Here is a 16,682-nt window from a genome sequence, read left to right on the forward strand (position 1 = left end):
GCATGTTGATGATGAAATGTTGGGCGACGTCAGAGACTGGAGACGCAGGACGTGGTTAGACAGAGGCACGGCAGCCATCTTGACGGCTGGAAGCGCTGGTCGCTTCACATCGCTGTATACAATTTTATCAAATGTGAGTTTATTCTTAGTTTTATTAAATATTCTTGCTTATGGAGTTTGCGCAATGAGTGTTCCTTTTACTTCCCACGATTCTCGAGGGTGCATATGCCCACTGGATCCTACCTGGTCTAACATCTAGTGGCAAAGAGGAATCTATATTTTTTATTTGGTCCAAAGGATGATGAATTTGCAGATGCCACACTTATAGATGATCGTTGGCTTATATTGAGAGGATTACCTTTACCATCTGATTACAACATATGTGTATTACCCATACACTGATGGTAAGAGTCAGTTTGTGTGGGTGATGGTGACAGTGCTCCTATCCCTTTTCTGAGACATCTTCTATGGTGGATTTCGTCCATTGAGGGTTTTCTGTTTCCTCATGTTGGGGATGACTCCGTTTGGCTTCACTCAATTTATGTTTTGGGACATTTTTGTATCAGTCTTATCTATTACATTTTTTAGCGCTGCACCTTCCTTTATATTTCTCTAATTGTATCCAGCAATTTTGTGTCAGCATTTCTATATTGAATGTTGTAGCAAGCGTAACAGATTCGTTTTTTATTTCTTTTTTTCATTCTGAAATAAATTTAAATATCTTTCAATATATTCCTCAATAACAACAAAGCATATACACTCACTGGCCACTTTATTAGGTACGCCTTGGTTGGACCCCCTTTTGCCTTAATTCTTCATGGCATAGATTCAACAAGGTGTTGGAAATATTCCTCCGAGTTTTTGGTCCATAGTGACATGATGGCATCACGCAGTCGGCTGTACATCCATGATGCAAATCTCTCATTCCACCACATCCTAAAGGTGCTCTATTGGCTTGAGATCTGGTGACTGTGAAGGCCATTGGAGCGCAGTGAACTCATTGTCATGTTCATGAAACCAGTTTGAGATGATTTGAGCTTTGTGACATGGTGTGTTATCCTGCTGGAAGTAGCCATCAGAAGATGTGTACACTGTAGTCATAAAGGAATGAACATGGTCAGTAACAATACTCAGGTAGGCCGTGGCATTTAAACGATGCTCAATGGGTACTAAGGGACCCAAAGTGTGCCAAGAAAATATCCCCCACACCATTACACCACCAGCCTGAACCGTTTCTACAAGGCAGGATGGATCCATGCTTTCATGTTGTTCACACCAAATTCTGACTTGATCATAATCTGAATGATGCAGCTGAAATCGAAAATCATCAGACCAGGCAACATTTTTCCAGTCTTCTATTGTCCAATTTTGGCGAGCCTGTGCAAATTGTAGCCTCAGTTTCCTGTTCATAGCTGACAAGATTGGCACCCGGTGTGGTCTTCTGTTGCTGTAGCCCATCTGCTTCAAGGTTTGATGTGTTGTGCATTCAGAGATGGTATTCTACATACCTTGGTTGTAACGAGTGGTTATTTGAGTTAGGGCACTTTCACACTGAGCAGCGCCGGGCATCGGCGGTAAAACGCCGCTATTTTTAGCGGCACTTTACTGTCGTATTTGTGGTACTTTTTGGGCACTAGCAGGGCACTTTTAAGCCCCGCTAACGGCCAAAAAAGGGTTAAAAGCTTCGGCGGTACTGCCCATTGATTTCAATGGGCAGGGGCGCTGTAGGAGCGGTGTATACACCGCTCCTACAGCGCCTCAAGGATGCTACTTGCAGGACTTTTTTGAGTGTCCTGCCAGCGTACCACTCCAGTGTGAAAGCCCTCGGGCTTTCACATTGGAGTGAAAATGAAAGGAGAGGTGCTTTACAGGCACTTTGCAGGCACTATTTTTAGTGCTATAGCGCCTGTAAAGCGATTCAGTGTGAAAGGGGTCTTATTAATGCCTTTCTATCATCTCGAATTAGTCTGCCTGTTCTCCTCTGACCTCTGACATTAACAAGGCATTTTCATTAAAAAAACTGCCACTCACTGGATATTTTCTCTTTTTTGGACCATTCTCTGTAAACCCTAAAGATATTTGTGCATAAAAATCCCAGTAGATCAGCAGTTTTTAAAATAATTTTAAATGGTCTCCACCCACTACAAGACAACCTGTAGAAACCTACAGGAGGGGCAGAGCTGTGGGAGGGAGCCAGCAGGCCATGCCCACTACAGACTCCCAGCAGAAAACGGCAGGACTTGTCAAGTAAAACACACATGCAATTAGACATACTCTTGCATACTCTTGCATTTAGACAACATTTTCTTACCATGGAGTTCAGCTTCAATGTATAGTTAAGCAGCTTTGAAAAATATATGTCCAGAAATGTTCACGAAAAAACGACAAATAAAGTCTCTCATAAAAGCGAGGGGAGAAGCCTTGCAAGTCTATAAATCTAACACGTGGGTCCCTTGTCTTAATCCACTTCTCATCCTACTGCTATGCTGTGATACCATAGAGTTAATACAACATGCTAGAGGGCAGCAAAATTCCAGTAAACTAAAACCACTTAGTTCTCTTGTTTATCCTGCTTTATCATAACATTTATTGTGAAGATATACAGACATGCAAAGATGAGCAGACATCAAAGATGAAATCTTAATGCGTTTCACACAAAGTGCTTAATCCAGAGGTGTTTGCATGTTGCAACTTCCATACACCTGTTTGTTATGTAGGTATTTGTTTAATATGATATGATGGTACATCTAATGTGTTGCAACGCTGTTCATGGTGTCACAGATTACCTGTTTTTTACCTGTTACTGTATTCGTAAAAGCTGACAAGTTGTAGATTGTTCATGGATATGACTTATTATTAAATCTTGTTTTTAACCACTTCCCTACCCGCCTATAGTCAAATGACGTCCACAGATGGGATCTCCCATCCTGGGTGGACGTCATATGACGGTCTCAGGTTCCCGGCCCGCCGCGTTGCTCAGGACCCGGTGCGTGTGCCCGGCGGCCGCGATGTCCGCCAGGCACCCGCGATTGCCCGTTAACCGGGCCAGACCGTGGATCTCTGTGTGTAAACACAGAGATCCACGTCCTGTCAGCTCAGAGGAGAGCGATCTGTGTTCCCAGAACGGAGGAACACTGATCGGTCTCCTCCCCTTGTGCGTTCCCTCCCCCTACAGTTAGAAGCATTCCCTAGGAAACACATTTAACCCTTCCCCGCCCCCTAGTGGTTAACCGCTTCACTGCCTGTCACATTTACACAGTAATCAATGCAATTTTATAGCATTGATCGCTGTATAAATGTGAATGGTCCCAAAATGTGTCAAAAGTGTCCGATGTGTCCGCCATAATGTCGCAGTCACGAAAAAATTTTGCGATCGCCACTATTACTAGTAAAAAAAATAAATAAATAATTTTTTTTAAAAAATGCCATAAATCTATCCCGTATTTTATAGACGCTATAACTTTTGCGCAAACCAATCAATATACGCTTATTGCGATTTTTTTTACCAAAAATATGTAGAAGTAGAAGAATATGTATCGGCTGAAACTGAGGAAAAAATTTGTTTTTTTAAAAAAAAATTGGGATATTTATTATAGCAAAAAGTAAAAAATATTGTGTTTTTTTCAAAATTGTCGCTCTTCTTTTGTTTATAGCGCAAAAAATAAAAACCGCAGAGGTTATCAAATACCACCAAAAGAAAGCTCTATTTGTGGTGGAGAAAAAGGATGTCAATTTTGTTTGGGTACAACGTCGCACGACCGCGCAATTGTCGTTTAAAGTGTGACAGCGCTGAAAACTAAAAATTGGTCTGGGAAGAAAGGGGGTGAAAATGCCCGGTATTGAACCGGTTAAAACAAAAGAAAAAATTGAAGGTGCTATAATAATTTGGTATGCCAGTTTTCTACCAATGGTATGTCCTCCTACACATGCCTACAGTATGTCCTCATACTCATGCCTATGACTTTAACTGTAGAGCTCACCAGGCCTGCTAGCATAGGGAAAACTAAATGTAATTTTCATATAGGATAAATGCATTTTATCTTAAAGTGTATTTGTCCTTTAAATCTCCAAAGTAAGGAATACAGCTACCCATGAAAACACAAGAGATGCACGCCCTGGTGGAAACAGCTATCACAGTGGATTCATTGTAAGGTATAGCAGAGCTGCAGGCAAAAGAAGATAATTTAGTTAATGAGCTGTTTAGTGGTTTAAATAAAATAATTTAAAAACAATTAAATGTAGAGTGTCAGTGTTACTAGAAACCCTTAAAAATTATGCTCAGTAGGCCCATGGCATAGATTCAGAGATATGAAAGAAAGTGATAGCAAAATACAAGTCTCTTCTAAAAAGAAAAATAGTGAAAGGTAATGGAGGAATTGCACCATTTTATTAGCCACATTATATTGTTATAGTATATGTACATGAAATACAACTCCAGACCAGTATATCAACATTAAAATGAATAGCCCATTAAAAGATAAAAGAATAAAAGCAGCATTTGCTAAAATATTCAGCTTCAATTGTTTTTTATTTATTTAATACAGTTACATGTTTGACTATTCTTCCAGAAGAGCATTTGTGAGGTCAGGCACTGATGTTGGTCGAGAAGGCCTGGCTCGCATTCTCCACTCTAATTCACCCACCTCTATTGGGCTTCGGTCAGGACTCTGTGCAGGCCAGTCAAGTTCCTCCACCCCAAACTCACTCATCCATGTCTTTATGGACTTTGCTTTGTGTACTGGTCCAAATCATTTGGTGGAGGGCAGATTATGGAGTGGGGTTGTTTTTCAGGGGTTGGGCTTGCCCCCTTAGTTCCAGTGAAGGAAACTCTTAATGTGTCAGCATACCAAGATATTTTGGACAATTTCATGCTCCCAACTTTGCGGGAACAGTTTGGGGATGGCCCCTTCCTGTTCCAGCATGACTGTGCACACATCTGGGGAATAAAAGTGTTAAGGTACTCAAGCGCTAAAGTGAATATATAAAACTGTAAAATGTTGTACAAAGTAGTGTAAAAAATAAATGAATAAATAAACTAATATATGAAAAAAACTGATATATAAAAAGGAGTTCAAATATCCAGATACTGCAGCTGCAATCATTCAGTGACACCCCACTTATAAATAATTAAATAGATAAAGTGATGCGCTCGTAATATCTATAGGATATCCTACTATTCAATGTGCTGACAGGTCACCTTCTATTTGTGGATACTTTGTTACAAACTATACAAAAACTTGAACAGTGATTAGCATAATATAAATAAATATAAATACAATGTGTTGAAAAGTCTGCTGTGAAAGTCTAATTGGAGACCTCCGGAATACAAATCCAAAAGTTAGTTCACCATTTGTTCTTGTGAAATAATAAACAAACAAAAATATGTGGAAAAAAGGTGGTGAAAAAATAGAGTGAAAAATATATTAAAACAGATATATTCAATAAATATGTAGTTGGTAACAATTATAAAAGGATTACAATTGTGTGGATTCCCATACACCTTACTTGAAAAGGTGATTCCTTTGCAGGTTAGAAGATACCTCTTATCTGTGTTTAAACAAGGCTTATGGAGTCTGGGTTAATCAGCAGAGGATAGGCTTACATCCACCAGCTAGGATCATCTAATCTCCACTTCTCCTGTTCATATGCTTTCCCCCACATGAAATACAAAAGTGGGACAAGACCATTGCGCACATAACTTCTACTAAATAAAGTTAACAAAGAGCCCAATAGATCCACTCACATGATGTAAAAGATCTAGATCGCATTTCACTGATGTATGGTCAGTAGAAATCACTGCCTTCGTGTTCCTCCGTGCTGCTGCTATTCAGGATCACTGCAGGCTGCACACTGACAAGAGCTGACAGGCTACTTCTCCCTCACGCGTATCATCACTAGACGCGTGACTTTTTCACACATCTGGGGAGCTTCTTTGACTGAGAGAAATGCCCTTGAACCGCCATTTTACAATGAAACTCGAGCTCCAGAATAGAAGCTACTACATCTTCAGAAGCTGCTTCTGAAGACGTCACGTATTGATGACAAAACGCGTGACGTGGAACTTCAGGTGTGTCATTTCTGGTCCAGGTGGAACGCATGTCGAGAGCCAGGCAGTTTCCACATAGTTTTGTATTACTGGACCATTAGCTTTATATGTAAGTGGTTTTTAAGCATTTTTTAATAAAGTTACCAAGCAGGTTTCACACTATTATTATACAGGATTTTTATAGCGCCAACAGTTTGTGCAGCACTATGAGAGGACTCCTCTCTTCTTTCTCTTTTAAATCCTTTTGCCAATCGGGAGATGGATCCAAGTACTACAAACGAAAGAATATCCATGGAAGATGCCAACTAGGAGATCTGTACGGGTCCTGGGGTGAACACCAAAGTGCAGATGACTTCTCTTGTTATATGACAAGGGGGTCATCAGATTCCGGTGAGTGCGGATTGTTTCACAAGTGCACAAGGTGGAATAATATAAGGAGGGATGTTTTGGTGTTCAAACACAACACACTTTCCTGCACATCCTATGAACTTTCTTTTGCTTGTGTTGCACATATGCTGAAAGTATGGTCAATAATTCCAATGTGCGAAGGGAGCGGGCTGGGTGAAACCAGAAGTGTTTTTATTGAAAAGTTTCTGCAATGACACAAACACAGGACCTTTAGTCTGATAGACAGGCTAGCAACTGCTATTCTGTTAATATATAAATAATACACATCTATATCTATAATAATAACATTCTCATATACAGGAATACCATCCTCATAGAAAATAATAAACAATTGCACAAGTGCTGATATGTTAATTAATCACACTGCAGCCTTTATTGATCACAGGGATGATCACGTATATTGATCACAGACCTTCAGTCTGATAGACAGGGGAGCACCTGCTATTCTGTTCCCGACAGAAACAAAGGTCTTTTTGTCTTTTTGGTTCCCCCTTCTACTTTAGCAGTGGTTCCATTAGAATGTGCTCTCTGTCATTCAGGCTTTTAACTCTATGCTGCCATCTACTGGTGATTTAATAGAAATGCCATGAGTTTTACTTTCTCTATTAGCAGAACTATAATCCTGGATTGCTGGAGCTGAAAATGTGATACTTATTAGTTTGTATTTTATTATGAGGTACTTGATTTTGACATACCTTACACTCTCCCACAAATTTTTATGTCGTCCCCGACATACACAGATTTTAGTATAAGAACCATTCCTTTCCCCATCTCACAATAACCATAGGGAGCCAAGGTTAAGTAGTAATCCAATTACTAGAGGAACTGTCCTCCCTGCGACATCTACTCCCAGTTAAGTCACAGCTTCCCACTAGGTCCAGAGCGCTCATGTACCTGGTTAGATATTTTTGCATATAGCCAACTAATTAGGATACCCATGGTACGTTACCAATACAGCACAGCATAACCACCTAATACTTTTTGTTGTCGGACGACTTTACCTTAACTACCTAGAACCATCACTTGAAGCTATTTTTGCTTGACCTGGAATATCTGCAATGAGAGTGCAAGACATTTCCTTTTGTTAACCACAGAAAATAACACCTAACATCTTCAACATAAGAAAACAACTCTAACATAGTAACCATTATTAGACCATAGCATAATAGACATTACTACTTTTACCAGCTTTTAGAGTCCTCAGCAAACCATTCTGGGCTTAAAAACTAGCTAGGGCAAACAGGTGGTGTATAAATACAGTCTATGACCTATACAGCTGCATTTCTGGCAACACTACTGGGTTAACCCAAAGTGTCATAAGTCAGAACCTTTGGTTGTCTCCTGTTCCTCCTGGGCTGGATCCTGCATAGAGGAAGGGCATCTGAAGCGTTCTCATTCTTGCCTTCGTCACTGTCAACTGCCTCTGTTGGCTTTCCTGGTGAAGGATTTTTTTCTATATCCCCTGCAGTTTGTTCAGGTTGACCCACAGGCTCGTTCTCTGTAGTTTCCACTGTATCTTCTTCTGTACTTTCCTCTGTATTTCCCTCTGTAACTTTATCACTCCTTTAAAGCTGACAAGGGTAGAACTCTGCTGCTTCAGGATTCAACTCTGTGTCTTCCCTTGTGTGGTGTCTCTGAGTTGCAGGAATGAAAGATCTCCATTGCTCTTGTTCATGGTCAGATTCATGATCTGATACTCCCTCAGATGTCTGTGTAGATGGTTGAGTAGTCTTTGGAACTTTGCCTTGTTTTCTGGCAATGGGTCTGTCAGGCATCTTCTGACCTCGGTTGACGGGTAGGTAATCGCATGGCAATAACAAATTTTAAGTTCACCCATGCTCCGCCCCTTTTTGACAATTACATAAAGGGGAAGGGCTTTATCATTATCACAAAAAACATGATAACCCCCCACTCCACTGCCATGTTTGAGCCATGTACAAAACCATGCAAAATATGCTGCGACCACAGCAAGCGAAGGTATAAATAAACATACAATTAGGCAATCGATCAATTACAAAAATAATCTACACCTGCATGGTACAGCATTGGCTTAAGCCAGTGGGCATCTTAAATTCTATATTGGCACAATAGCTTTATGGGCGCAATAACATCTTTATGCTATTTTGCTGTGCTTAACCACTTGCCTACAGGGCACTTTCACCCCCCGTCCTGCCCAGACCAATTTTCAGCTTTCAGCGCTGTCGCACTTTGAATGACAATTGCGTGGTCATGCAAAACATTTTTATCATTTCTTCACACAGATAAAGCTTTCTTTTGGTGGTATTTAATCACCACTGGGTTTTTTAATTTTTGCTAAACAAATAAAAAAGACTGACAATTAAAAAAAAATAAGCTTTGCTTAGTTTCTGTTATGAAATTTTGCAAATAAGTAGTTTTTCTCCTTCACTGATGTGCACTGATAGGCTGCACTGATGAGGTGGCACTGATGGTAGCACTGATTGGCAGCACTGATAGAACTGGTTAAACAGCATATTGCTTTTAGTGGGTGGTGCTGTGAAAAAGAATAATGTAGTTCAATGTGGCCACCGTATGGCAATTATTGGGTTAAAACAGCTCTGAAAAGTGATCCAAGCATGGATCTTTTCAGGGAAGCAACTTTCCTGCACTTTCCTCCCTAGTGTGTGGACACCTTGCTGTCACACTTTTTCCTAAGGACAACATGTATGGCATCTTCCCAGAACGATCTCAGTTTTCCTGGTCCTCCTCTTTCAGTAAGATTTCTTACAAGAACTCTGCTGCCAGGTGAAAGTTCAACTCCATGAGACTTCTTGTCATAGTGTTCTTTTCCTCTTTGTGCAGCTTGAGTAGCTACCTTTGAAGCAACCTGATAAGCCTCAGTCATCCTATCTGTCCACATTTTCACGTACTCAGAGTGAGTCTTGTATTTTTCTGTTACTGGAGTGGCAAACATGCTATCTATGGGTAATCTTGGAGACTTTCCGAACAGTAGAAAGAATGGAGAATACCCTGTAGCTTTCCCTTTGGTGCAATTGTATGCATGTACTAACGGTGCAAGTGAACATTTCCAGTCTTTCTTGGAATCTGGCGACAGGGTCCGAAGCATAGACAACAGGGTACGATTAAATCTTTCACATTGTCCGTTGCCTTTTGGATGATATTGAGTTGTGTGAGAGTTCTGCATGTGGCAGTGTTTCCCTAATGCCAAGAACAATTGATTTTCAAATTCTTTACCCATGTCATGGTGAAATCTGGTAGGAAATCCAAACTTCAAGACAAAGTCACTGAATATTTTGTCTGCAACAGTCTTTGCTGACTTGTTTTTGGTTGCGTAGGCCTGAGCAAACCTATTGAAATGGTCAATTACCACTAATATGTACTCATAACTTCCTGGAGAAAGTCGATGGAGACCATCTCAAAAGGATAAGTGGTGGCAATATTGATCGATGGAGCGCAAGTAGGCTTATGTGGGCATTTGTCTTTCAGACAAGTGCACTGGTGGTTGATGTATTGCTCAGCGTTTCTCTGCATATGTGGCCAAAAGAATCTTTCTATGATCAGGTTGACAATCCTTTCGATTCCTAAGTGTCCCATTTCTTTGTGTAATTCTTTCAACACTAATTGATGATACATCTTGGGCAACACTAGTTGAGAACCTGATGATGTTTTCCGTCTCAAGATTCCATCTTCGTAGAGGTATAGTTTTGTCCAATTTTTTATTAGTATGAAAAGATCAAGCGGTCCACCTTGTCGTTCCTGTTTTGATGGTATCCTGTTTTGGCTCTTGTACTTCTACACTGGGCCAATCCCGGAGTCTTCTTTTGGGCTGTCCTTATGGTTCCTTTGGGTATTTGAGCTACCTTCTTTTGGGCACCATCTATTGTTGATGTTGTATGGGCGATGGTTATTGGACATAGCCAAGGCATTTCTTCTTTCTGACGTACTTGAAGTGCTGGGTTATGCACCTGATGATTTTGGGGGCCACTTCTTGTGAACACTGTTTCATGTATTGTTCAGGACTTAATGGCATACGTGAAAGTACATCCGCATTTCTCTTTCCTGAACGATACTTAATTGTGAAATTAAAGTCAGCTAATTCTGCAACCCATCGATGGCTGTTGTGTTTAGTTTAGCTGTAGTGAGGACATAAGTTAGGGGGTTATTGTCAGTATATACTACAAAGGATGGAAAGTATTATAGGTAGTCTCGGAACCTATCACATATGGCCCACTTCATCGCTAGGAACTCTAGTTTCCCAAATGCATGTGATAGTTCTTCTCAGCAGGTGTGAGAGTTCTAGACCCATAAACAATTACCGTATTTATTGGTGTATAACACACACTTTTTTCCCCTTAAAATCAGGGGAAAATCGTGGGTGCGTGTTATACGCCGATCCCCACTCTCTGTGTGCCAAAAAACAGCGAGCGCCGCGAAAAAAAACGAGTGCCGACAGAAAAAAACGAGCGCCGCTGAAAAAGACCGAGCCGAGTGCTCGGCTCCACTCGCAGTCACGCCGTCACGCCGCCCCACCTCCCTGCTGAGCATGAGAAGCGAGCGCTTACGAAAAACACCGAGCCAAGTATACTGTGTACTCGGCTCGGCTCGGCTCGCAGTCCTGCCCAGCTCCTTTGATGGACATAACACTCCGTCCAATGGCAGGACTGGGCAGGACTGCGAGCGGAGCAGAGCCGAGTACACAGTATACTCGGCTCGGTCTTTTTCGGAAGCGCTCGCTTCTCATCCTCATCAGGGAGGCGGGGCAGCGTAATGAGCGGCAGATTTAAATGGCTCAAACGGCACACGGCATTGGGCAAGGCTGCACTGGGCAAGGCTGCATTGGGCAAGGCTGCACTGGGCAAGACTGCACTGGGCAAGACTGCACTGGGCAAGGCTGCACTTTGCAAGGCTGCATATGACTAAGGGCAAGGCTGCTTATGACAATGGGCAAGGCTGAAAATGGCACTTAGCAAGGCTGCAAACGGCACTGGGCAAGCTGCAAATGGACACTGATCATTCTGCAATGATGGACAAGGCTACAGATGAACACTGATGAGGCTGCATTGATAGGCATTTAAATGTAAGGTTTTTTTCCTTAAACTTCCCTCCTAAAAGTTTTTTTCCTTAAAATGCCCTCCTAAACGGTACCTTTAACTTTTCCTCTTGCTCTTGGTAAAACACAGCTCCTAGTCCTTCTTGCGAGGCATCACAGTGCAGAACAAAGGATTTGCTGTAGTCAGGGTAACTCATCACTGGAGGATGAGTTAACACCTCAATAAGCCGGTTCAGCACTACCTGGTGGTGGTCAGTCCAGACGATAGACTGATGGGAGGTTAGTTGACCTCTTAGCTTTGGTGATGGCTTCTTCTTCTTCCTACACTGGCTAGTCAGCGCTGATGTTGTGGAAGGTGTTGTATCCACTAACAGTAATTCATAGAGCAGTTTTGCAATTCTGGAAAAGTTTTGGACGTAAGGGCGATAATAGAAAATGATTCCTAGTAGTTTCCTAGGTTCTCTAACAGTCTTTGGCTGGTTGTTCTTTAAGGCCAGCACAGGCGCAGTGTCTGCTGGATCCATGGAATTGCCATCTTTGGACACGATCTTGCCCAAGAATCTGACTTTGTTTCGGAAGAGTTCACACTTCCTAGCTGTGAACTTGACTCCATGTTGCTGATACCATGGCAATTCCAACCAGACATGCACCACATGTTCTTGTAATGATCTTCTGTGAACCAGTTTGTCATCTAGTTACGGCAGACAGATCTCATCCCTCAGTCCCATTAAACAGGTTTACATGCTGCGTTGAAATTCAGCTGGTGCAGAGCTAAGGCCAAAGGGTATTTGCATCCACTCATACAGACCCCAAGGTGTGTTGAAGGTAGTCAGTGGTCGACTGGATTCTTCCACAAATCCTTCATTGTAGGCTTTCCCTTGGTCTAGCACTGAAAACCATGAACTTCCTCCTAGGCTGTCCAGCATGTCTTGGATCCTAGGGATTAGATGGCGATCAGGGGTGGACTTCTGGTTCAGTCCTCTGTAGTCGCAACACAGTCTTAAACTACCATCCTTCTTTCTTACGCACACAATAGGTGATGAGTATGAAGATTTTGACTCTGCAATCCATCCGCGGTTTAGCAGATCCTGCAGGTACTCTTTCACTTCTTGGTGCAGTGGTTTTGGTACAGACATGTAAGTTCTCCTAACAGGTGTGTAGTCTTTAAAGCGAAGTTGCAATTGTAGTGAAGTAATACATCCTACATCAGAGTCCTCTTTGGCGAAAGCATTGCATTCCTCCCTTTACATTGTCTTGACTACCTGTTGAGTCTCCTCTGGTAGGCACTGGTGGATCCCAGTGTTCCCGATTAGCATCGCTTACCGTTGACTGACTCGTGTTTAGGTTATTCACTTGACCTTCTGGTCCTGGTCTGGGTGTCTGTGGCCAATGAGTTACTGAGTGAGCGGCCACACTCACTGATTGTTTCAGTTTCACATGAGCTGGGTATGTTGCCTTTATGGACTCGAGGCACACCATCCTAGTATGACCTAGTAAAATAATGTCCCGCTTAGTTGTGTTCCAAACCGGGATGGATAGTTTGGAAAATTGTCCATTTTTGAGTGATACTAATGTCTCAATGAAATGCAGTCCATCAGGCATATGATGGGCCTCATCAGGTGTAAACAAAATGGTCTGATCTTGCAATGTTGGTTTGGCATGAGCCCTACACCTGAGATACTCACAGTGTTTGCTGGAATTCTTTGGCTCTTAGTACCAGTCTTTAGTGTAGTACCACCAGTTTCCCTGTGATTGGCTTGTAGTAGATTTACAGGGATCTCTGTTTTAGTGGTCAACAGTTCCAATGCGGTCCCTAGTACATCCACGAAAACCTGGAATGGCTTCCTTTCCCTTGGCAGCTGTCTCCTTGAAGAGTTCTTCAATGACATTATAATCAATGATGGGCTTTTCAGCTACTTTCTCATCCTCCAATACCACAAGGGACACTATTAGCTGTCATGAGGTGTTACTTCCCGCTGTTAGCTGAAAAACTACCTTAATCCACCCGGAGAAGAGAATCTCAGTATCATTAACTGCTTTACCAAGGAGGACTCCTGGCCAAAGCAATTCTTCAAAAGATCGGAGTACTGTATGTGACAGAACTCGCTGTCTCCAGCTCTCATTGATAATGCTAACCTGAGAGCCAGTATCCCATAGGGCTTGGGCAGGAGTATCTTCTATTTCACAGTTCACAAGGCACATTTTTCCAATGAGACTCAGTAACTTGTTGTTTTGTCTCATGGTAACCCCGTCCACGTGAGTTGGCACTTCCTCAGCCACCTAGTAGAATCTTTGGTTATGGGTACCCTCTGAAAGGGATCTGGGTTCATCCTTCCAGCCATGGCACTAATGGTGGTTTGAGAGCTTGTTGATTTGCTAGCGACAAGAGTTGCACTTTGGGACACAGGGTTGGTTCTAGCACAATTACTGTCAGTCCTTGACAGTAACCCTCTCCCGTTTAACTGGTTGGGTCTGGTCGTTTTGCAGTATCTTGCTAACTGTCCAGATTGACCACAGCTGAAGCAATGGTCACAGGCAGTTCTCTAACCAGTTCTTTTACAAGATTGACAATATCCATTGCTCATGCCCGCTGTTACGTAACGCCCTCTGAATTCATGATCTTGTTGCGTTCTCGAACCTTGGAGGAGTGTTTTCTTTTTTTTTTTTTGATGTAAATCTCCAGTTATTAACCCCCTAATATCCGGGTTTTGCCTGACCTTACAAAGAAATGGCTCTAAGGTGATAGCAAAAAGGAGTGGTGATAAAGGGCACCCTTGGCGGGCGCCATTAGAGATAGAAAAAGGTTCAGATAGAACTCCATTTGCTTTTATTTGTGCCTCCGGCCTTGTGTATATGCTCGAGATCCACCCTACCATCCTCTCCCCTGCACCCACATATCGTAGGACTGAGAACATAAAACACCAATTGACCCGGTCGAATGCCTTTTCGGCATCCGTTCCCAGGAACACAGTGGATGTTTTAGAATGACCGGCTTCGTGAACTAGATTCAGAGTTTTAATGGTATTATCAAGGGCCTCCCGCGTTGGAATGAAGCCTACCTGGTCTGGGTGTACTAATGCAGACAAATGTGGTTGTATACGTGTGGCTAATATTTTTGTAAATAACTTAAAGCGGGGTTCCACCCAAATTTTGAACATTATCTCTATGCATTCTCTTCCTTGCCTAGATGCTGACATGCTGTGTAAAAAAATTTAAATCGCCGTAATTACCCTTTTTTTCTAATCTTCTTAGCACTTCCTGGTTTTCCTCCCATGGGAGTAGGCGTGTTTCTAGCCTCTCCCAGACCTCCCACAGTCCCCTGGGAGCTAGTCTCAGGCTTCCCAGCATGCATTGTGCAACAGCATCATCACAACATCTCGGTGAATGCTGGGAGCACAGCATTCACCGCATCCAGGAAATACATGCTTGTGGGCTTCAAATGCCCACAATGAAGATGGAAACCGCCTTCAGTGAATTTTATAAGTTATTCTTTACAACGAAATCGGACACAGGCGGACTTATTACACAGAACATGTGAGTAGATAATCATGAGAAGAAAAGTTTGTGAATGAACTCCAAAAAAAAAAAACGATAGATAGGTGGACCCCCGCTTTAAGATCTACATTCAATAATGAAATGGGGCGATAGCTGCCACATATTGATGGGTCCTTATCCTCCTTCGGAATAACGGTGATATGTGCTTTCAGGGTTTCTGGAGTAAATCCTGTCCCGTGTCCCATTGCATTAAATGTTTGTACCATCTGCTTACCCAACTGAGGGAAAAATGTCTGGTAGTATTTATGTGTAAAGCCATCCGGACCCGGAGCTTTCCCTGGTTTGGATGTCTTGATGGCCTCTTGCAATTCCTCTAAGGTAATAGCAACGTCCAACTCTTCTCGAATCTGCTCTGTCAATTGAGAAATACCTGAAGAGGAAATATATTCCTCCATGATATTTTGAGGTTGTGATCTGGTAGGCAAATTATATAAAGATTGGTAAAATCTACGAAAGGTCGAGACAATCTGGGAGGGAAGGTGTACTTTTCTACCTTCGGGGTCCACTAAGTGGGGGACATAGGATTGAGTCCTCTGTTCCTGTAAAGCTCTAGCCAGTGAACGGCCGCATTTGTCTCCTGTCTCATAATAATATTTCCGGCATCTCTGAAGTGCTGCTTTAGCTCTATGTTGGAGTAACTCTGTCACTTGTCTACGCAATTTAAGGAGTTCTGTCTCCCCAGTGCACCTCGTGTTCTGTTTATGTTGGGACTCAAACATCTGTATATCTGTCAGTTATTGGGTCAATTGGGCCTCCCTTTCCTTTTTTATTCTGGACCTATGCTTAATGAGTACCCCTCTTATTACCATTTTGTGCGCTTCCCAGATTATCCCTTCATCTGTCTCCTCTACAGTATTATATTGAAAATAATACTGCAATTCCTTAATAACGTCCTCAACCACCATCTTATCTTCCATCAAACTCTCATTTAATCGCCATTGTCTCCTCTTGTCAGAGGAATACTCATTCATGTTAATGTCAGTGAGACCGGGGCATGGTCTGACCATGTTATACTCCCTATAGCCACCTCTTTAACCGCCGTTAACATACTCTGTGGAGTGAAAAATAAGTCAATTCTAGAATATGCTTTATGTGGCACTGAATAGAAGGTGTAGTCTCTTTCGTCAGGGTGATACGCTCTCCACGCGTCAGTAAGTTGGTGATTATGCAATATTTGTAAGACTCGTTTACGTAGACCTGTAGCTACCGAGGAGCTTCCCCCTGATGTATCCATCTTCGGGTCTAGGGGAAGATTAAAATCACCCCCCAAGATAAGTTTACCGTCAGTAAATTTCATCAGCTTATTAATAGTAGCGCAGATAAATTGATCTTGATTATTATTGGGGGCATATATCGTGGCCAAAGTCACTTTTATGCCACCCATCATCCCTTTGAGGAACAGAAATCTGCCCTCTATATCTGTTTTTTTGTCTATTAATGTCCAGGAAATTCGTCTTGAAACCAATATAGAGACCCCTCTTGATTTAGCTGCCCTATTAAATGCATGATATGCATAGGAGGAGTGTTTTCTTCTCTATCATCTCTTTTTGCATCTGAAGCATCAGCTTTCCCAGTTCGGAGTTGCTCTTTGACAACTGTTGGATGGTTGGGCTACTTGCTTGTGATGGAGACCAAGATATTGTG

This window comes from Aquarana catesbeiana, linkage group LG01 (assembly GCF_042186555.1).
Source record: "Aquarana catesbeiana isolate 2022-GZ linkage group LG01, ASM4218655v1, whole genome shotgun sequence".
NCBI lineage: Eukaryota > Metazoa > Chordata > Amphibia > Anura > Ranidae > Aquarana > Aquarana catesbeiana.